The 22,107-nt window shown below is 40.4% G+C and overlaps 1 protein-coding gene across 7 annotated transcripts in view; it reads left to right on the forward strand.

The window, feature by feature from the left end:
* PTPN14 (protein tyrosine phosphatase non-receptor type 14) overlaps nucleotides 1–22,107 on the forward strand; it is a 170,624-nt gene that overhangs the window by 34,623 nt on the left and 113,894 nt on the right. The window contains exon 1 of one of the 7 annotated variants that reach the window (XM_067029746.1): nucleotides 16,493–16,567. The exons of the other annotated variants lie outside the window; for them this stretch is intronic. The gene's annotated coding sequence lies outside the window, so the exon portion shown is untranslated. Of the gene's footprint in view, nucleotides 1–16,492; nucleotides 16,568–22,107 lie in introns of those variants that run through there. 7 annotated transcript variants of the gene reach the window in all.

Raw genomic sequence — 22,107 nt, forward strand, 5'->3', positions numbered from 1 at the left:
ACACTTGGGTTGCTTACATCTCTTGGATTTGTGAATAGTGCTACTGTGAACATGGGTGTGCAGATATTTCTTTGAGATCCTGCTGTCCGTTCTTTCGGTTATATACCCAGAAGTGGGATTGCTGAATCATATGGTAGTTCCATTTTTAATTTTTTGGGGAACCTCCATACTGTTTTCTTTAGCAGCTGTACCATTTTACATTCCACTCAACAGGGTACAAGAGTACCACTTTCTCCACATCCTTGCCAACACTTGTTATTTTCTGGTTTTTTGATAATGCTGTCCTAATGGGTATGAGGTGGTATCTCACTGTGGTTTTGTTTTTCATTTCTCCAGTGACTAGTGATGTTGAGCATCTTTTCATGTGCTTATTGGTCATTGTTTTATATTTTACTGTTTAGTAGCTTCAAGTCTGTGAGCTTGCCTTGGTGTAGCATGGGGGAATTTTCTCAAGGTGATTGTGTGTTCTTTTCCACACAGAGATGCAAAAGTTTATTCAACTCCAGGAGCCATTAAAGCATCAGAAGCTAATTCTAGGAGCCCTGTCCCTGGCTTTAACTGCTTAGAAAACATATCATTCATTCTCAGAGTACCTATGGTGTACTGGCCTAGGTTTAGAACTACCCAGAAAAAGTGCAAACAAATTGAGAGGGTCTCTAGCCATTTGCCCAATGCAGAGGGGTCATTTTTGACCCTGAGAGCACTATTCTGTGGAATCTGATTACGCTTTTTGAGGTGAGGTTGTAGGGGGCGAGGGAGGTGAAGAAGGAAGAGAGTTGAAGTGATTGTGAGCTTTTTTTTTTTTATTTCTCCCAGAATGCGGAACCATCTCATAGTGGCAGAGCTTAGTGTATTTAGAAAGGATTGATAAATTAAAGTAGCCATAAAAGAAATGTAAATGAATGATCTTTCCTCCTACTGTATTGCTAGTTGGTACTGAACGTAACAAAAGAAAGTTGGTGGAATCAATGTGGTGAAAATAATGGTAACGTCTAAAACCCCCAAATCCCGGCAAAGAGTAGATTTAGCTCTGTGACAGCTAATTTGTAGTTTCAGGGTTAAAAGGTGTTATGTACACCTCTTGAGATTTTCATTCTAGAATTTAATATTCCAGGGTGAACCTCTCCTGACTCAGGATTAACTGAAAAAAGGTACATATGTTGAGGTCTTGACTTCTGAGATGTTCTTTATTGACAGAGCATTGCTGTGGGATTAACCATATCTGCAGCCTCAGAAACAGGAGGCATTCCTGCCTTTTCACTGTCTGGTTTGCAGGCATGAGGGCTGGGAAGGATTGTCGGGGCTTTTGTTAGGCAGTAAGTTAATGGTTAACTCCTGCAACATGCCAGACATAGCACCTAATCTTTGATGAGACCTACTGCTCAGAATGAATAATGGTTAACCATTCATTACCTTTGACTCAGACCATCTACCTTCCATAGTTTGTTCTCTTAAATGTGTGGGATTGTGTGTGAAGGGTTTTTTTCTTTCTTTCGCAAATAAAATTTACAAAGCACAGGAGTTTTATGAGTCATTACTTGCAAAGAAAACAGGTGCTATCTATGAATAGTTTGGTGTTTTGTTTGGGACTAGTAGTATGATTGCTTCTGAATTTTTGTTTAACTCGATCACAGCTGTGTAGCTAGAGATCCATCTAAAATGGTCCTTTCAGTGTAAAACATGAGTGCTGTTGTGAGCAGATGTGCCTTTTTGTCTGCTGTGCTGCACGTGGCGGTGAGACTTTCTCATTTATGGTGACCAGTCATCTGGACTGAAAAAGATAAAAAATAAAAGCAAACAAAGGGAGCAAAGAAAAGTTAGAGGTCTCTCTCCCCTCACAGGGGGCTGTTTTGGGCTGGGTGGGTTGCAAGGAGTCAGCCCCCTTATTCCTGGTGAGTTAGCGGTGGTCACCCAGCAGAATGCCTCCACCGCGAAGACGCAGTTTCAGATGAGGCAGTTTCAGATTTACCGTGTCTTATGGCCAACTGAAGCTTTTGGTGCTCTTGCCTACTTAAGAACATTCTAGAAACATTAGAAAGCGCCTTTGTCTTTCAAAAAAAAAAAAAAAAAAGCTCTGCTGAAAATTAGTTTTTGCCAGTTCTGAGAAGTCGGTCCTTAATGGTGTTAATGGTTCTACACTCGTATGAGGGCCCTGGTTTCCTTTCTTAGTAATCTTGGTCTTAATTTCCTTTCTGCAGAGTAATCTGTCTGTTGTCTGAGCCAAGGATGCGTGGCTGACACGGCCAGTGTCTGTCTGGCTTGGATTTACCCCTAGAGAGTTCATTGTAAATCTGTTCTGAACTGACAGTTCGGTCCAAGTTGGAATATATTTTGCTTATACAAACTCTTAAAAAAAGAGAGAGAGGGCTTCCCTGGTGGCGCAGTGGTTAAGAATCTGCCGGCCAATGCAGGGGACACGGGTTCGGGCCCAGGTCTGGGAAGATCCCACATGCCGCGGAGCAACTAAGCCCGTGAGCCACAACTACTGAGCCTGCGCGTCTGGAGCCTGTGCTCTGCAACAGGAGAGGCCGTGACAGTGAGAGGCCCGCGCACCGCGATGAAGAGTGGCCCCTACTCGCTGCAACTGGAGAAAGCCCTCGCACAGAAACAAAGATCCAACACAGCCAAAAATAAATAAATATTAATTTAAAAAAAAAAGAGAGAGAGAGAGAGAGAGAGACTGGGCACTCTTTCCTTTGTAGCTAAGGTTTTCGAGAAAGTTCTGAGGGATGGCTGCATCTCTCATTCAGACGTTAGCTCCATGCATATGGCCGGCAGAGGGGCCAGTCATCTCCTAAAGGCTAGTGCATATTTCTCAGTTCTCATCTGATTTGACCTTCCTTTGGAATTTGACATTGACCATGGCTGCCTCCTTGAAGCATTACCTTCTTGGGCCCCCCTGATGTTCTTCCTCCCCTGGGTGTTCCCTTTCACTGTCTTTTGAGGGTTCTCCGCCACTGCTCACCTGTTGAATGCAGGTGTGGTCTTGCATGTGACCTTCTCTTCTGATACTGTTTTCTGAGCTGTCTGTAGCTCAGACCCCTCTCTCTTCTGGGCAGCCACATTCCAGCTGCCCATTGGATTTTCCATGTGATTGACTGCAAATATCTTAAACTCAGAATGTCACACACAGAATTCATTGGCTTTCTCCTCAAACCTCTTCCTTTTCTTCTATTCCCACCCTGGGGGACCGTGTCACCTCCTATCGAGTTAAACACACTACGGACTTGAGTCAACCTGAATTCCCCATCTTCCTTTACCCCCTGTGTGCATAACACCAAACCCTTTTCCTTACTCTAAGGCAGGTATTTCTTTCTTAAATGGAGCAGATTCTGCTGTCCTTCAGAGTTCAATCTGTACCTTATGTCATGCAGAAAGAGCCCCTAGAATTCTGGACCTAGCCCATTATCCTTGGGTGTAATAAATCTTGTTTACCTGTTGGTCCCTGACCCAGTGGAGCTCAGCCATGGCTGAGCAGAGTGGTACCTTGGAACTATGTAATCTAGTGGCGGGCTGGGACATCAGTCTGTGGGCTTCCTGTTTCTGAAAGCCTGTTTCTCTGGTGCCTGTTATTTGGTTGCTTTAAGTTGGATGTGACAGCTATGGGAAGGTGATAGAGGGCAGGAGGCAGTTTTGGTTTGGTGGGAAGAACCAAAGACTTCCAGAATGTTGCTCTAAGGATTAGGGACGACTGATGCATGAGGAGCTCCCGATGAGGAGCTGGTTCTCAGTCATGAGAGGTTTGGGGCAGCTCCCCACTGCCAGGGCTGGGTGAGGTGCTTGGATGCGGCAGGGAGAGAAAGGGCCTTGTCTGGCTAAATGGTGATTGACTGGGGGGTCACAGTCCTCATGTATTTTCTCACCCCTCCAGTGAAGTGTGAAGGTCATCTCAGAGGTAGGGCTCAGGCAGAGGCGGTGGCAGTGCTTTACGCTCTGTAATGTAAGTTGGAAGACTTTAGTCTTAAGTTGGCTCTCCCTCATTTCCGGAACTAGTGAGGAGGAATTGGGAAGTGGTGACATCACTGGTAGCATTCTAATCACCATTTCCTAGTTCTGCATTTGGGGGAAGGTACGTGAGTTTCCTGACTATTTCTCACGCTTCCCAGGAACGGGAAAGCACTGTGTTCAAAATGCGTAGAGTGCCAGAAACCATCTGTTGCCCTAGGCTTGTCCTTACTGGGAAAGCTCAGAGACTCAACTGTAAGCTAAGATAAACAGGTAAAAAGGCATAAGGCAAACCTTACTGGAGTACGTGACGTCAGGTATGTTTGCTCCTGAACAGATAGAAATATTGTATATGCAGATAAAATGAAATGACTCATAATTATTGCTGATGTTAGTCTCTGCTCTTCCTGCAGCTAAATATGTCATATGGCTTTTGCTGATTGCCGCAACTGGTTGTTCATAGACAGAGATTACAATAATAGGAGCACAAGACCATGTATTAAGGTGCTGCACTTTGCTTTGAGAGGAAAGAACGAGCCTCTGGGGAGTCGGTGGAAATGTAACAATCCTGAACCAAGATTTGAAGTGAAAATGCAATGCTGGATTTTATTTTTCTGCTCCTTAAACTCTGTTTTTAAAGTTTATCTTGTCTTGCAATTATACACCTGCATATTGGAGATAAGAATGGAAGAGGGGAAGCAGACGATAAATTTATGGCTGTGTTTAAATAAGGTTTAGTCCTCTGATTACTGAGCTGTGTCAAAGAAGCCATGCCCAGAATGTCTTCTGACGTCTTTTCCCATGCCAACCTCAATACTTGATATAAGTTTATATAAGTTTATGTATCGTTGGAGATTATTTTGAAGTTAGTTCTTATGACGTACTTAGAATAGTATCATAGTAAATACTAAATAGTAACACTAAATAGTGCTTGCTCTCTTATTGTTAATATTATTGTTTATTGTTAATACTATTGTTTATTTTTAGCAAAACTGTATTTATATTTTTCTTTAATGGTAGATTTCGCTAAATATAAACTAATATGATTATTTTTCACAGTTTGAATTTAAAACTCAGAATCCCTCTGTTAATTGGATTTTGTTGTTTGGGGTTGGAATTTTCTTTTGAGATACTTTACTTTTGTAGGGTTAGGCTACTAATATATATTACCTGTAAGATATATTAGTAGGTTTTAAATTTTTTTATTGAAGTATAGTTGATTTACAATGTTGTGTTAGTTGCTGGTGTACAGCAATGTGATTCAGTTATACATATATATATATATTCTTTTTCATATTTTTCCTTATAGGTTATTATAAGATATTGATAATAGTTCCCTGTGCTATACAGTGGGACTTTGTTGTTTATCTATTTTATATGTAGTAGTTAGCAGGTTTTTTAAATTACAAATTTCAACAACTTCTCATTTAATTTTTCTACTGTCTTGTTAAAAAACTTTGAGGGAAATCTGGTTACATCCTATGTAAATAATTGATATAAGAATGATAACACTTTGGGGCTTCCCTGGTTACGCAGTGGTTAAGAATCTGCCTGCCGATTCAGGGGACACGGGTTTGAGCCCTGGTCAGGGAAGATCCCACATGCCGCGGAGCAGCTAAGCCCGTGTGCCACAGCTACTGTGCCTGAGCTCTAGAGCCTGCGAGCCACAACTACTGAGCCCGCGTGCCTAGAGCCCGTGCTCTGCAACAAGAGAAGACACTGCAATGAGAAGCCCATGCACCGCAACGAAGAGTAGCCTCTGCTCACCTCAACTAGAGAAAGCCTGCGCGCAGCAACGGAGACCCCACACAGCCAAAAATAAATAAATAAAATAGATAAATTAAAAAAAAAAGAATGATAACACTTTCATTTATGTTTTCCACATATGTATTTTCTGTGATATTATTTTTAACATTGTGCTATGTGTCATTATGGAACACTTTCACATAATCAAATAACTCTGCCTTTGTTTTTGGTAATTTCTTGATAATTTTCTTTGATAATTTCTACTAATTCCTTGACCTTCAGATGCTATATTTCCCCCAAAGCTTAGATGAAAATGCCTATCATTTTCCTTAGCTTTTAAATGATAAAAATATTTAATTAATATAACGAATATTTTTCAATGCATATATTTTTTCTTATTTAATCCTTGCCACTCTCTGAGTTGTATTGTAGCAAGAAGAGGCTTATCTTGCCCCTGGGAAAACAGGAGTGTAAAGCGTACATCATTTACCTGGCTAGTAAGAAACAGAACTGGGTTAAACTCAGATCCCTGTCTCGATAAAGCCCAGACTCTTAACCAACACAATAAAAACATTTCACAACAATTTCTCTTAGAATTGAGTACATGGCATGGAAAATGGCTTTAAGTTAATTTTTCTCTATTCTACACCTGGTGTTCTCAGTTCATTGCCTTAACAAGTATTTGTTAAGCTCCCAATATGTTCCAGGCACAGTATTAGGTAGAAATTCAACAGGGATAAACATGAATAGGGTCCCTTCTTAAAGAGTTTATAGCTACTTGTTCATAGAATTCTTAGTACGTTTTCATCGATTAAGTTTTCTCTGTTTAACCAGCTCTCATATGGTTTAGGAGACTATAATATTATTATAGTCACACCCTAATATAATCAAAATATGAAAAGAAAATTTAACATTTTTTCCCAGTTCTGCCAGATGAATCTCAGCTGTTTGCCCCAATAGTCCTTGAACTTTGGTGTTGACTTAAAACTGCACAGCGTGTCAATTAAAATACTTTTTAATCTTTTTTTTTTTTTTTTTTTTTTTTTTTTTTTGGGTATGCGGGCCTCTCACTGTTGTGGCCTCTCCCGTTGCGGAGCACAGGCTCCGGACGCACAGGCTCAGCGGCCATGGCTCACGGGCTTAGTTGCTCCGCGGCATGTGGGATCTTCCCGGACCAGGGCACGAACCCGTGTCTCCTGCATTGGCAGGCGGATTCTCAACCACTGCGCCACCAGGGAAGCCCGAAATACTTTTTAATCTTTACTGTAGTTAGTTTTCTTCAACTACTCTTGTTGTTAGTGTTTGACATAGTTCCTCACAGTAATGAATAATTACCAAATACCAGGTGTCTTTTAATCTTTCCTCTAATGCTCGCACTCGCCCCCTGGAATGGCTCTGTGCTTTCCTCCTATTCATAACGCAGGGACCCGAGGCACCGTGACATGCCCTACAGATGTTGTCATACCAGGCCAGGTTAGGCCTTGATGGCTTCATGTTTCTTTCAGACTTTCTTATGAAGGCCTTAGATAGGCTGGAACAAATCATCCCCCATCCACGCTGCTTCTGTGGTAGCCAGGGTTCCTTGTAGACATGGAAATCTGGTGAGACCCGTGGTGAATTGATTGCCGAACTTCCATTTCTGTCTGCCCCTCGGTGGTCCTGATACCTCAGGACGTTGGACTTCCCGAGAGAGATTTATTCAGTAAGCAACGTATTCAGGAAGCCACTTGTCTTTGAGCCACTTGTATTAGGAACCAGAAAAGAGTCGTCATGTACTGAGATGGAGGAGGATGGTATTGCTGCCAGGGTGGCTCTGATTCTGAGAAGCCTCACGCAGAGAGCGCTCAGGAGAGGTGAAGCTGAGTCCTATGGAAGAACGTGGAAAGTTGGGGTGTTTGAACAAAATTTGAGTTGCCTTGGGGATGTTGAATAGGAGACTGCAGATTTGCCTGGCAAGGGGAGTGAGGGAGATCTGTGGCCCCTTCTGATTGGGAATCTGGGACGTGACTACGCCTTTTGTCCCAGACTACGAAAAGATAGTTTTTCAGATATCTTTCATGGTTGCCACAAATATACCAGCAGCATGGACACGTGAGTATGTGGTACTTAATTGGGAGAATATTCTGCGGAGAACTTTAATTCTTGGGCACCTCCTCACAGTTGTCTTAGAATTAAGTTATACTTTATAAGCCAAAATGCCGTCAACAGGAATTGTGATTCATTGCCGACAGTGAGAAAATGTCACACAGAGTTGCTGGCAGACACTCGCAGGTAGGACCGTTTGCCCTTTCCCTCCTCAAGGGGCTGGTACAGATGTGTCCCCAGGAGCAAGAGTTCCTGTAGGAAATGTATTGGCTTTTGAAGTTGAGTTTCCTGTAATATGAAGAGTGTTTTCTGTATCAGACATCAAACAAAGCTGAGTATTATTTTCTTTTTTGGAGTTGTCTCATAGGCATTTTTTGAAATTTTATACTTAAATTAGAAGTCATATAACAACTTTACAGAGAGTTTGACATATTAACCATTTAAAAAATTACAGTGACGTGAACTTTGGCAGACTTTCAGAGTTCACATAAATGGACAGTTGTACTAGGTAAACTGTTGGCTTTGAAGTTTTCTTTTGAGGGCAGAGATAAAATGTATTAAATTTAAATTATATATATATATATATATATATATATATTTTTTTTGTGGTACGCGGGCCTCTCACTGTTGTGGCCTCTCCCGTTGCGGAGCACAGGCTCCGGACTTACAAGCTCAGCGGCCATGGCTCACGAGCCCAGCCGCTCCGCGGCATGTGGGATCTTCCCGGACCGGGGCACGAACCCGTATCCCCTGCATCGGCAGGCGGACTCTCAACCACTGCGCCACCAGGGAAGCCCAAATTATATCTATTTTTGTTTGAATGGGTGAAAGATGAACATAATGCAGAATTTTAAAGGTACCCTTGATGCCCAGCCTCAGGTTCCCCTCTTAGAGGCCCACTGTTAATAGTTTTTAATGTCGTCTTCCAGAGGTATTTTGTATGCATACAAATGTATATATCCCTCCCCCCACTGTTTCCACAAACCTAGTGCATCACTCCTGTTCTATATCAGTGGTGTCTCTTATCCTAGAAGCCATTCATTTCAGCTTATATAGGGCCTCCTCATTAATTTTGCCATTTTATGTACACACCATTATTTCACCTGTCCTCTGTGATGGGGTTTTTAGGTTGTTTCCAGATTTTGCAATTACAAAGAATCTTTTCACACACGTCTGAGTCTTAGAATAAATTTCTAGCAGTAGACTTGCTGGGTCAAAGGGTTTGTGCATTTGTAATTTTAGTAGATATTGCCAAATTGCTTGCCATGAACGTTACACCACCAGCAGTGTTACCGGGATACCTTGTAGACTGTTGGCCTTGAAGTCTTTCTTTTTAGGGTAGGAATTTGAGACCTTAAAAATATACACTGTTAAATATATGTGTGCATATTTAGATATGTTTCAGTATATATGTCATTATTATGGAGTCATATATGAGTCTCTTTTGGGAAGCTAGGTGTTTAAGTGACAATTTTCAAACATTGAGAGTCATCAGATTGAGAAGAGATGAATAGTGAGGTAATTGGAAGGACTTTTAGGTTCATGTCCTCTTTTTCTCTGAATTCTTTAAGATTCGGCGCAATGCTGCCTTCTTCCATGGTACCTTCTATAATTATTCTAGGTCTTAGTGACCTGGGACAACGTTTAGAGCCTGTAGTTAATTATATGCTTTTATTAAAAGTAATCTGTATCACGGTTGCGAGCCATGTCTAGAGAATTAGAGTTAAAATGGAAAGAGCAAGGAGGTCTTTGCCCTGGGTCTAGTTCTTGGGACAGAATTCTAAATACTGTTATATATTCAATAGTGATTATATTATACTTGGGACAGGAAATAAATACTATTTTTTCAAGTTTTTTAAAGCTCCCCCAAGTACTTTGTTATAACATTTTAAGCATAACACGATATTTTTCTAAATATAAAATAATGATCATTGTAGAAAATGTAAGAAATATAGAAAATTTTTTAAAGCAGAAAATAAATCACCCAGCATCCTACCACCCATGAATAATTACTACATCACCTCTTTTGTCCTTTTCTGTGTTGCATGTATGCATGGATATGTGTATGTGTGTGTGTTTTATTAAATTGGGAACAACATGCTGATAGTAGTTTTTGTATTTGTATTTGTTTTGTATTTTTTTGTATTTTGTATTTGTATTTATCTATCATCTATTTATTTATTTATTTATGGCTGCGTTGGGTCTTCGTTGCTGCACATGGGCTTTCTCTAGTTGCTGCTAGTGGGGGCTACTCTTCGTTGTGGCGCGTGGGCTTCTCATTTCAGTGGCTTCTCTTGTTGTGGAGCATAGGCTCTAGGTGCGCGGGCTTCAGTAGTTGTGGCACACGGGCTCAGTAGTTGTGGCTCACGGACTCTAGAGCACCTGCTCAGTAGTTGTGGTGCATGGGCTTGGTTGCTCTGTGGCATGTGGGATCTTCCTGGACCAGGGCTCGAACCTGTGTCCCCTGCATTGGCAGGCGGATTCTTAACCACTGCGCCACCAGGGAAGCCCCTGATATAGTTTTATATTCTCCTTTTTTCACCCTGCCAACAGCTGACAGTTTGAGGTATGTCCTCCCAGTCCTTTTCTTATGCGTGTGCATAGACACATGAAATGTAAAGAAAATTTTAAAAAACAAATTAGAAACTACATTGGGCTTTTGTCACACAAAGATGTGTGGTAATAGCTCCCTGTCCTGTGAGTATGTACACATCCTAGTTCTTTTAAATGTTTGCACCATGTTCCACAAAAATTTCAGTTGTATCAAGTTTTCCCTATTATGAATAATGCTAAGGCAAATGGCCTTTTACATAAATACATGTAGAATCTTGTAGGATAGATTCCTAGAAGTAGAATTACTCGGTTAAAGGTCATGCACACTTTTTAAGTTTTTACATGTTTCCCTTAAAATGGTCTTACCTGTGTCTGTTCCCATAACAAGCACCATATCCTCCTCAGCACTGGAAATGATCAATCTCTAATTTTTTTTCAACTTGAGAGTTAAAAAAAATGGCCCATTATGTGTGTTTAATTTACATTTCCCTGATAATTAGAGCGTTTGAATGTCTTCATATGCTCTTGAGCCCTGTGCCTTTCAGTTATAAAGTGTCCATTTTTCTAGTTTCTTACAGATTAATAGGATTTCTTTGATATTGAGTTTTTGTCTGTCGTATATGGTACAAGTATTTTCTCCCAAGTGGTTGTTTTCTAACCTGCTTTATGTTGTCTTTAGCCATGCAGGGATTTTAGATTATGTAATAAAATCTGATATGGTTTCTGAGGTCAGGATCTTATTTAGGAAAGACCCATACCTTCACATTTGTAATGTATTTTCTTTTGGCAGTTTTATAACTTTTAAAAAAAAATTTAGATTGAGCTAGATTGATTGAATTCTACTATTCTTTTTTCCCTGTTGTTTAACCATGAAAATTGGTATATTCTTGTGCAGAATTTTTATGATTTACCAAAGCAATTCAGTATAGTAAAAAACCAAGTTACAACTGAATGATGGAAATTTACATGTTCCAGATAAATTTTTCTTGAGGGTCTTCCAGTCTTTCTCTAGCTCCCATTTAGTTTGTCTTTTCAAGTTGTGTTTTCTGGTCACTTTAGGGGTCCCAGGACTTGGGGCTAGGTGTCAGAGGTGGGGAGCGTCATAGAGGATATATGGGTGTCAGCAAGTCAGTTCTGCTTTCATCTGTAATGTTTTATTTGAAAATAAAGGTGTTGCTTAAAAAAAGAAACAGAAAACCTCTGATTTGCTAACCTGTTTGAAGTGGGGGAGCGGGGCAGGTAATAGGAACCCGTTTTCCCCTGGCTGGGGTCTGGGTGGGTTTCCAGTACTTGGTGTTAGTCCTGCATTCGGTTTGTGTGCTCTGGAGCTAGAATTCCTTGCTTTGAGGACCTGGGCTGAGCTCCCCAGGCGGGGCTGGACTAAGCCTCACTCTGTTTTCAGCCCTATCCTGTTACACTTATAAAGTAAAGTATGTTCCGTTGCTTGACCTTCTGCTCTAGAACATTTTGCACACTATTCCACATTTCCTCTCGAATACCTTTCTCATCTGTACACTGGGATATAGTTAAGCAGAAGCAATAAATACTTCAGAGCATAAATATTTTTGTTAGGAACTGAAGTGCATTTCTAAATCTGTGAGCACAAAAGTGACATGGAAAATTACTGAGTACATTCTAAGCTCAGGACCATGAATGCCAGGAGAGTTTTATTTTTACGTTTAGGAAAGAAACACGAAGTGTTGTTTGTCTGTGGGTGTGAAAAATATATTAGAATAGCATTTGCTAACTATGTCGTGAAGCTTTCTTCCTGCCCTATCTTAATCTGATAACTTGTTTAAATATGTTTTCTCCTGGAGTAGATTGATGGCAAATCTACTTCAAATTGATGGCAAGTCTTTCTTATTTGGACTCCTTTGAGTTATTGCAGACATTTTGACTGTTTCATTCTTATTTCTCACCTTAAGGTTATTTAATTATTTTTCAGACATTATCAAATAAATTTTAGTTCTTAGAGTCACCTTTCAAATCTTTTTATTTCTTGAGTGCTAATTTTTTAACCACCTTTCCTCCAGTTGTAATAGCTATATTAATAGAAACCTCATTAGGGTTTGTTTGTGGTCCAAATACTTGAACTGCTTTACACGTATAGTCTCATTTAATCCTTCCAGTAACCCTGTGAAGTGTAGTTACTGTTACTTTCATCTTACAGATGAGGAAACCGACGTTCAGAGAAGTTAACATGGTTTGCCCAAGATTTTACAGTTGGTTAAAATTCAAACTTAGTATTCAAATTCAGGACTTTCTTACTTCAAAGCCCAAGCTCTTGAGTCTTTAGATCTTTTTCACCTTAATGAGTAACTGGATGTGTCTCCATTCTTTTACGGGATGAGGCTAAGGAGAGAGAAAACATCTCACCACCAGTGCTGGTTCCAGCTCTCAGACTGTTGCTGGTTGATCTAAAGCGAGTTAAGTAATCTTCAAGACTAGTTTCATGAGTCGGACAAGAGGAATTCCAGGTCTTGCAGGCATCTCTTTTCCTTAAGTTTACTTGTGGTCATCGTTGCTAATTATACTTCATTCCTTCCTTTCCTTGAATCTTGTCAAGGAACAGAATCACCTGCCCTCACTGCCTCTCTTTCACCCAATAGTGTAGTAGTGGCTCTTGGCCTTAGAAATGTCAGGAGAGGCCATTCTTCCTTTACACAAGTATGTTGTCAGCTTTCCTTCTCTCTGCCTCGCTGCTGTTCAGGTAAGCTTCCTCTATATAACCAGTTTCCTAGCATCTTCTCTTTCCAATCCTTCAGAAAAAAGAGCAGCTCTAACTTTACTCAAAGTTAGATGATGGAATACAACAGTGCATACTGTTTGTTGGTTAACTCAGCAGATAAAGAGAAGTATATCCAGGGCTGGCTCCTGTTTTGACCAGAAAACATTAAAGCATAAGTTTATATGGTAAGAATCCCCAACCTCTGTAACCCCGGGGATGCTAGACCATGCAGTAGGCTGCCAAGACCACTAGTGTAATATAGGAAGAGAGAAGAAGAAAAGAGAGGAAAAGGAAGGCACTAAGGATGGGAGAGAGGACACTGGTGGAGTGTCCCAGCAATTTTATTTGGTTATCTTCACGCAAGTTGAGTGCCACTACTTTAGAAGTTGTTCTTACTTTCTTTGACACATGCCTGTAAGAATATGTTCTGGGGCTTCCCTGGTGGCGCAGTGGTTGAGAATCTGCCAGCTAATGCAGGGGACACGGGTTCGAGCCCCGGTCTGGGAGGATCCCGCATGCCGCGGAGCAACTGGGCCCGTGAGCCACCATTACTGAGCCTGCGCGTCTGGAGCCTGTGCTCCGCAACAGGAGAGGCCGCGATAGTGAGAGGCCCGTGCACCGCGATGAAGAGCGGCCCCCACTTGCCACAACTAGAGAAAGCCCTCGCACAGAAACGAAGGCCCAACACAGGCATAAATAAAGAAATAAATAAGTTTAAAAAAAAATATGTTCTGTAAAAGCTGCTCCCAATATAATCATTCTGCCAATATTTCAGATTTGCGCATCTTTTCATCATATATATATGTGACCTTGTATGTGTTGCTCTTGTATGTAAAATAGGTCTAACACATGGGCCAGCATATCAATTTACATCATCTTCACTGATCTCACTGTGCCTCTGAGTAGATTAAAATTGTGTTTAAAAGGCAAATTTCTTCCTTAATGTTCTGGTTTTTTAGACTAAGATCTACTGTGGTAAATAAGCCTTTTGTTGGAGGGGGGCAGTGTGTACAAGAACAATGAAGCATGGAAGGAAAAAGGTGCAAGTTTGCTCCGGCCACTACGCAGATGAGTACCGCATCTCATCTGGTCTCTTTCCAAAACCAACTTTCCATGTTCTGAAGTTTTCATTGTAAGCCTAGGAGGGGATGCAGTGGTGCTTTATCAAGGCCGGTAAATAAAAGTTGGAATACTTCAGCAGCATTGGCTGTCTGCAGCCATTGTAGAGCTCTTACATCGCAGTTTTATCTATGAACTAATATGACATTACAGCGTCAAGAGAACATATAAAATGAGGCTTGATTTTAGAATTTTTCCAGGCCATTCCAAGTCCTACATAATTATTGTAATGAAATCTATGGAATTTCAAAACCTATTAAAGAAAATGTAATTTGAAAAGCAAATTGTTCCTATGGCACTGAATATGGGGTTAGACCATATTAAGCAAATTACATTTCTTAAAGTAGCATAAATATAACTGAATTCTGACATCTTTCATGGTATTGTCAGTTATATATGCAAAATGGGAAATGCTCTGTGGTCTAATTTATAGCCAAGGATGTTTTGACCAATATGGTATGAAATGACTAAGCTTTTAAACTTGAACTAGTGATCAGCATGATACAATTAGTCATAGTGCTCTGTCAAAGGTAGTTGTTAGTGTAGCAACTGCTTTATTCTGAGCTAGGTCATGAGTTCCTAGGGAAATGCTTGTCTTGGGAGAAAAGGTTAAATTCAAGGTTATGTGTGAAACAGATTTTCCGCTCAAAGCTTTATAGAAAAACCTAAGTAATTTTAAAATGTTTAGCTCTGGAAGGGATCTGGCTTGCTTGTGGAAGTGATCTCTCCCACCGTGTAACCATATTATAGGGGGAGTAACTCTGTATCTGCTCAGAGCCTTGAGATTGGAGAGAAGAGAGGAGCTAGGTACCAAGGGCAAAGTCCTTTACTACTGGCGAGTTGGTTTTTGACCTGTACTTTACTAGTACTAATAGCTGACATTTACTGAGCACATACTATATGCCACTTACTGAGCTATGCTTCTAAATCTTAATCCTCAGAACAGCCTTTTGAGCTATATGCTACTCTTAGCCTTTGTTTTATAAAGGAGATTGAAGCTTAGCAAAGTTAAGGTGGGGAAAAAAAAAAAAAAAAGAAAAGTTAAGTTGGTCAAGTTGGTAAGAAATCAAGTTAGGACTTGAACTTGGGTAACTCTAGCTCCAAAGAATGTTCTGGAATAAGTCCTTAGCTTCAGTTCTCTCTCCTCAATCATTTGTTCACCCAACCAGCACAGTTGACTTGATGCCTGCTTTGCATAAGCGCTCCACAAGGCTCTGGAGCTCCAAAATTGAGTATGAAATGACCTATGACCTTGAGCAGCTCAGGACCGAATGACACGTTCTCTGAGAGAGAGGGCCCATGCCCACGGGCTGGGGAAATCCAGAGAAGAGACATCAAACCTTAGAGAGGGGCAGTCTAGAAAGTTTCCTAGAAAGGTGACACCAAATGAGTTCTGAAAGACAAGTAGGAGTCAGCTGGGTGAGTACTGGAAAGTAGGACCTCTCAGAGGCAATAGCACTTAAAAGCTTGGGGATTAGAAAAGGCATGGTGGGTTCCTGCCCCTTGCAGGTGGTTGGTGCATGTGGGGAAAGGGCAGCTAAGGGAGGGCGTGGTACACTGGGTAAACACCTGGGCTTGGCTCTGCCACTTTCTAGCTTTGAGTCCTTGAGCAAAGTCTCTACCTCTTCAATCCTCAGTTTTCTCATCTGTAAACTGGGGATTAAATAATAGACCTATTCCAGAGGGCTCTCATGAACATTAAATGACAATGAGCTGAGACTGCTTAGCACAATGCTTGATACATAGTCAATGCTCAGTCCATCGAAGCTGCAATTATTAATTACTATCATTATTATCACCATCCTCTTCCTCCTCCTCAGTATTCAGGAAGGCACAGACCAGATATCTTAAAGGGCCTCCTTTATATCACCTTATTTAGTCTTTGGGGGCAGCCTTTAGCCACACCATAGACCAGGGAAAATTCAGATGTCTTTGAATGCCATAGTGGGAGGGGAGAGTGAATTTCGTAATTTGAGAAGTGGCAGCAAGCTTGTTTTGATGAAGTACATTCCACCATAGCAGAGAGGTCAAGAGCCTGCTCTGATGTCAGAGCTTGCAGTGGGGAAATTTGTAAGGAGAAAAAGGCAATAATATTATTCTGTGTCAGTTTTGCAAAAATCGTCTTGAACACAGCTCTCAAACCTCTTTCCAGAGAATGCTCTTTGCCTTCTCTGAGTCTTAACAATTCATCCTCACTAGATTATGAGCTTCCTGAGGACAAGAACGGGACTGTACTCATCTTGGTATCTGCAGTGTCTGCAGGGTGACTCAGTGGAAATGAGCTGGATAAGTGAAAGTTAATGGTGTTCCTTAGTGTTCTGGTATTTGACATTTAAAGAAGGGCAGATGTCCTTAAGAAAAAAGATGAGACTTATGCCAGTGCATTATTTGGTGAGTTTTATGTGCTCTGCTATGATACTGCCCCGCTTGGATGCTTTAGTGATTTCAGTCTTTTGAGTGCCTGTACAGACAGTTGTTTTAGAGATTAAGGTGTTTTATGGCAGGTGGGCTGCTTGAGGACAGCACAGCTGTATCTGTTTTAAATAGTTTTATCTGTACTGTCTAGCATGGTGCCTGGCACATTGTAGGTCCTTGATAAATATTTGGCAATAATGAATTTCTTTTAAAAACGTGGGTTAGGCCATTGTCCTAAAATATAACCTTAATTTAATAGAGACAACAAATTTGACTATTATTTACTTACCTTGGCTCGTAAGTGGGAAGATGGCCTGTGGTCAGTACAAGATTCATGTTTGGATAGAAATGTTCTTCTGTTTCAAAGATTGGCTTAAGTGCTGTATGGTGTACACAGAGCCTTCACTTTCTCCCCCGTGTCACCAGTAGCATCCTCTCGTAAACATGAGGTCTTTGGGCTGAACGGGTTCGGTGCTTAGGTGTGGACTTTTGGTCCCAGCTCTGCTTTGTATCCGTTTGCCCTCATTACTCTGCCTGGACTGTTGGAGGGATGTTGTGGCAGAGTGGGAAAGCCATCCTGCAGTGCTTTACCCTTGCCCTCCCTCAGATGCAGCTGATTATGTGACCTGAAGATCATACCCACAGCATCCTCTGCCTCTTCTTCCCAGGCATGTCAGAGAGAGGCCTTCCCCGAAGCCGGCTTCTCTTTAAGTCACTGTTAAGCATGTTACGTCACAACACGATGCTTTCCTACCTTTTTCCTATGTTATTTGCAAAGGGTAGGTTGATTAAAGGTTTTTCCCTATTGCTTTCATAATTGGATTTCACAGTCCTTGATTCACCTTCCTTAATTCTAGTCTGTTTTGACCTCTCAGTAAGTTTCCTACTTGGTCCTTCCTTCATTTTCCTTTCCTTTCTCTAGTCATATGTGAACTACCCATGAATGGGTGACTTTAGGATATGCCTTGGTAAATAGGCATAATTTACTTGAATTTGTTTATTTTATTTTATTAATTTAATTTTTAAAATTTATAGCAGACAGTAACACAACACTGTAAGCCAACTATAGTACAATAAAAATTAATTTAAAAAACTCCCTTTTATGTTTATAGGTAAAAGATTGCAGTGAAAATGATCCACTAGGTCTAAACATTTTCAAAAAAAACTTCCTAGCTTTTTCAGTATTTGTACTACAAAAATGTCTGGTTCTACTTTTGTTCTCTTAGTTTTCTTTAATTGGGTACCTTTTTTTGTTTCCTGTGTGTTTGTTTGTTTTTTCTTTGCGGTACGCGGGCCTCTCACTGTTGTGGCCTCTCCCGTTGCGGAGCACAGGCTCCGGACGTGCAGGTTCAGCGGCCGTGGCTCACGGGCCCAGCCGCTCCGCGGCATGTGGGATCCTCCCGGACCAGGGCACGAACCCATGTCCCGCATCGGCAGGCGGACTCTTAACCACTCCTCCACCAGGGAAGCCCTCCTATATGTTTCCATAGACATTTTCTCTTTTTTTCTGGCAACTCGAATTATTTAATAAATGTGTGTACGTAGATTTCATTTTCAGTATATTTTATTTTTTATTGAAGTATAGTTGATTTACAATGCTGTGTTAGTTTCAGGTGAACAGCAAAGTGATTCAGTTATACATACGTGTGTGTGTTTGTGTATATGTGTGTGTATATATATATATTCTTTTTCAGATTCTTTTCCCTTATGGGTTGTTACAAAATATCAAGTATAGTTCCCCGTGCTATACAGCAGGTCCTTGTTGGTTGAATTTGTTTTAATTATTGGCATTAGCTTAAGAGGAGTGAGTGCAGTGCAATTTGTTCACTTTTGCATTTACCCATGAGAATATAAAAGCATATAGTTTTTTCTGGTATTATTAAAAACTTCAAAAAAAATCAGCTTTATTGGGGTATAACTGACATATAAAACTAAGATATTTAAAGTGAATATCATGGTGATTTGATGTTACATACATATTGTGAAAGGACTTCCCCATCTAGTTAACTGACACATCCGTCACCTCACATATTTATCTGGTATTTATTATTCTGTTGGTAGAGTGAAAAGACGCTTTGGAGAGTTTGACCAAAGTGCACAAATTCACATGAATAAGTAGAAGGTTGGTGCCTCTGGGTGACGGTGGGTCAGCTTTTCCAGATTTCCTGAGAAGTGCCAAAGCTAAAACTTGGGATATGCCAGTTTGTCATGTAAACGTCTAAGAACTTTCCCACATTTTGGTTTACTTTTTCAGTCAGTCCTATGGTATCGAGATTAGCCTCTGTTCAATAGTGGGAGGAATGTCAGGATCCAGGGAGGAGTCTGTTTTTGTTTTTGAAACAGAGGAGGAACAATACTGCTAAATGCCAGGCATGTGTCTAGAGCAAATGCCAGGCCCACATGGAGTAAAGACCTGGCTTCTAGCCCTCCACTCCCTCTCATCTTGGTTCTTTCTTTTTCTCCTGACCCTGGGTCATCTAGCAACTTTGTTCCTCTCGTCCTAACCCTCGGAATTCAAAGAGTGCATTTCTCTAATGTGGTAACTAATTGTATTCAACACTGTCAGTAGGTCATGAGCTCTGAGTTATATATATTTCCATAGGTAGAGATTAATTTCCCTGTATTCCTCCAGACTCTAGAAGAGTCATAATAGAGGCTCATACTGTAAGATATTATGGAATATGGAAACCACGTGGCCAAATGGAGACTGTGTGAATTCCACTGCTAGCTAGTGTGTTGTCTTAGGTGAGTTACTTAAACTTTGTAAGCTTCAGTTTACTTATCCATATAAGATGGGTATGATGCCTAGTACAAGGTTGGTGATGTGAGTACTAGAAATAATATATGCACAGAGTTTAGTGTGGAGGAAATGCTCCATAAATGGTAACTATAATTTCTGGTGAAATTAGGAGTTTGGCTTTTGGCCGTGAATACTTAGTGACCAGAACTCACTGACCTTCACTCATTGAACCCATAAAGGCGCCAGCATCTGTACATTTCTGTGCTCTAGGAATCACCACTTACGTATAAAGCCGGGATGTCTTTAGCCCTCATGGTCATTCATCTTCCTAGATTTAGGCTCAGTACAAAAGCCATCTGTATTCGCATTTAGATTAGCCTCTAGTATTTGAGTGGTGAACAGTCGGGAGTTGGAGGTCTAGGTCAGCTGTATTTCAGATTTCTCTTGGGGTCCACTTCCTCCAGCTCAGTGTCCATGGGCCCTTCTTTATTCATCTAGTCTGTTCTAATGGGGCCCTGTTCCTGGCAGTTACCACAGACTTCCTGAAACTGAACCGAATGCTCTTCTCGCTGAAGGAATTCCAAAGGGTGACTTCAGGGCATTCAAGGGGACCTTTCCTTCCTAGACAAACATCCCTCTTTTCTCAGTCTGGGAGGCCAACTAATAAGTGCTCAGTAGTTTACAAAATAAAAAACACAGTAGGTGTTCAACAGTGTTAGCTAGGATGCTGGTGGTGGTGGCAGTGAGAGGTAAGGACTTGAGCTCACTTATACTGAGTCTTCTTTGCCACCATCCTTCCAGAATGATTAGCATCATGAATACTCCGGTTAGTCTCAGTCCACTGCTTTCTATTCAGTATAAATAGGTTAAGTAATGTTTACAGCTAAGCCACGTGTGGTGTTGAGATTGCATTTGCTTTTTTTGAACACATTTTTGTTTTTCCCTGAGTTGGTCAATGCTTCACCTTTTCCTTTGCTTGGTTTTCTTTAAACATCTAAGTCTTCCCACACACCTCTAATGGCTTTATGAAACTCCTCTTACACAACTTTCCACATGATCCAGTCTTGTCGGATAATTTCACACCCCTCTCCCTTCCTTCTTCCCTCCTGGAGGCCTCCCTCTTGGAGCCCTCCGACTTCCTGTTGATTTTTTTGTTGTTGTTGCTGTTGCCCGGTTTCTGAAATACCCTACTTTCATCAAACATGGAGCTTTTAGCATTTGAGTCTTGTTCTCCTCCTCAGTTTGAAGTGATTTTTCAGTTGGGAAGTGATTTTTCAGTTAAACTCAGCGATCTCCTAGCTTCTAGCTCTAAATTTCTAATTATTGACTGGATTAAAGTAACCAGACAGAGCAAGGAATTAAACCTACATATTCCAGACCTATTTTATACTTTCTTTTTCATTTGTTCTATTCTTCTTTATGTGATACACATGAGAACAGGACTAGGTTGGTTGGTTGGTTTGTTTAATGAAAGTATTTAAGAAAACACAGTGTTTCAGTCATTTTACAGATAAAGAATTGGAAGTCTTAGCAATTTGTCATGGCTTGTGCATTTTACAGTCCTTTGGGAATCGATTTAGGAGTATGCAGTGAGACTTCTAAAAACATATAGCTTTTGACTTGATAACACTCCTTCTTAAGAATCTAACCTAAAGAAAGGATCAGAGAGGTCTAGGCAAATCTTTTAGAACAATGGCAAAAAATCAGAACCAACCTAACATTTCAGCAGTGGAGAATGATTACATATATGTTGATCTATCCCATAGAATATTATGTAGCAGTTTAAACTTGCTTTTGAAAAATTTTTAGTAATATGGGAAAATAAGTAGGAATCAGAAAAAAGAAAAATCCCAGTGTTGTACAATCCCAACTATGTAAACAAATTTAAAATACACTTAATTAAAAGAATGGGATAAAATATACAAAAGTTTTAAATTGATTTCTGGGTGGTGACATTATGGGTGACTTTTATTTTTTCCTTTTAGTTTTCTATGATTTCCAATTTTCTTATAATGAATTTATAATCAGAAAGTATTAAAGATTATTAAAAGTTTTAAAGTAGAAAAAGAATGACATTTTGAACTCTAATAATTCAAAAGAATGAAAACTCGTGCAGGTTCCAAGATTTAAGTGGTTTTAATCAGTTCTAATTTTGAGAAGGAATACTTGATCCCAAGCAATTTTCTTTTTTTCCTTTTGCTTTTAGTCAAGGGATGATTATATTTGGTGCTGAAAGCCATGTGGTTAATGAGACAGTGTTCTAAATATTGATATTTATGAAGAGGACATACATAGCAAATGTGCATCTTACAGTATAATCTAATGATGAAAGACTGGGCTTGGAGGGAATCTCTGCCACCTGATGGCTTTGGGACTGGTTATGTAGTCTCAGTTTTCTTATATGTAAATAGGGATTTTGAGGATTAAATGGTATGAGACCTGCAAAAGTCTTTAGCCCGATTTTGGCACATAGTAATTACTCAGATAATACTGTAGCTGAAATGATACATGAGAGCTGATATAATACTACTCCTGAAGGAGGACTTCTTCCAAATTGCCTTCATATAGAATTTAGGAGAGGTAGAGGCTAAGTGGTTTAAAATACCTTTTTTTGGTCTAATAAGATATTAATACTCCAAAGACTGTAAAGACAAAGTAGATGTTCTGCTGCCCCTTTCTTCCTTCTGAGGATTGATGGAAATGTTCTACACCTTTCTCCAGGCTTATATAAGCATAAACATGTGCAAGATGACTGGCTTTGCTTTGTTTTTCCTTT

The sequence above is a fragment of the Kogia breviceps genome, chromosome 1, assembly GCF_026419965.1.
Source record: "Kogia breviceps isolate mKogBre1 chromosome 1, mKogBre1 haplotype 1, whole genome shotgun sequence".
NCBI classification, from domain to species: domain Eukaryota; kingdom Metazoa; phylum Chordata; class Mammalia; order Artiodactyla; family Physeteridae; genus Kogia; species Kogia breviceps.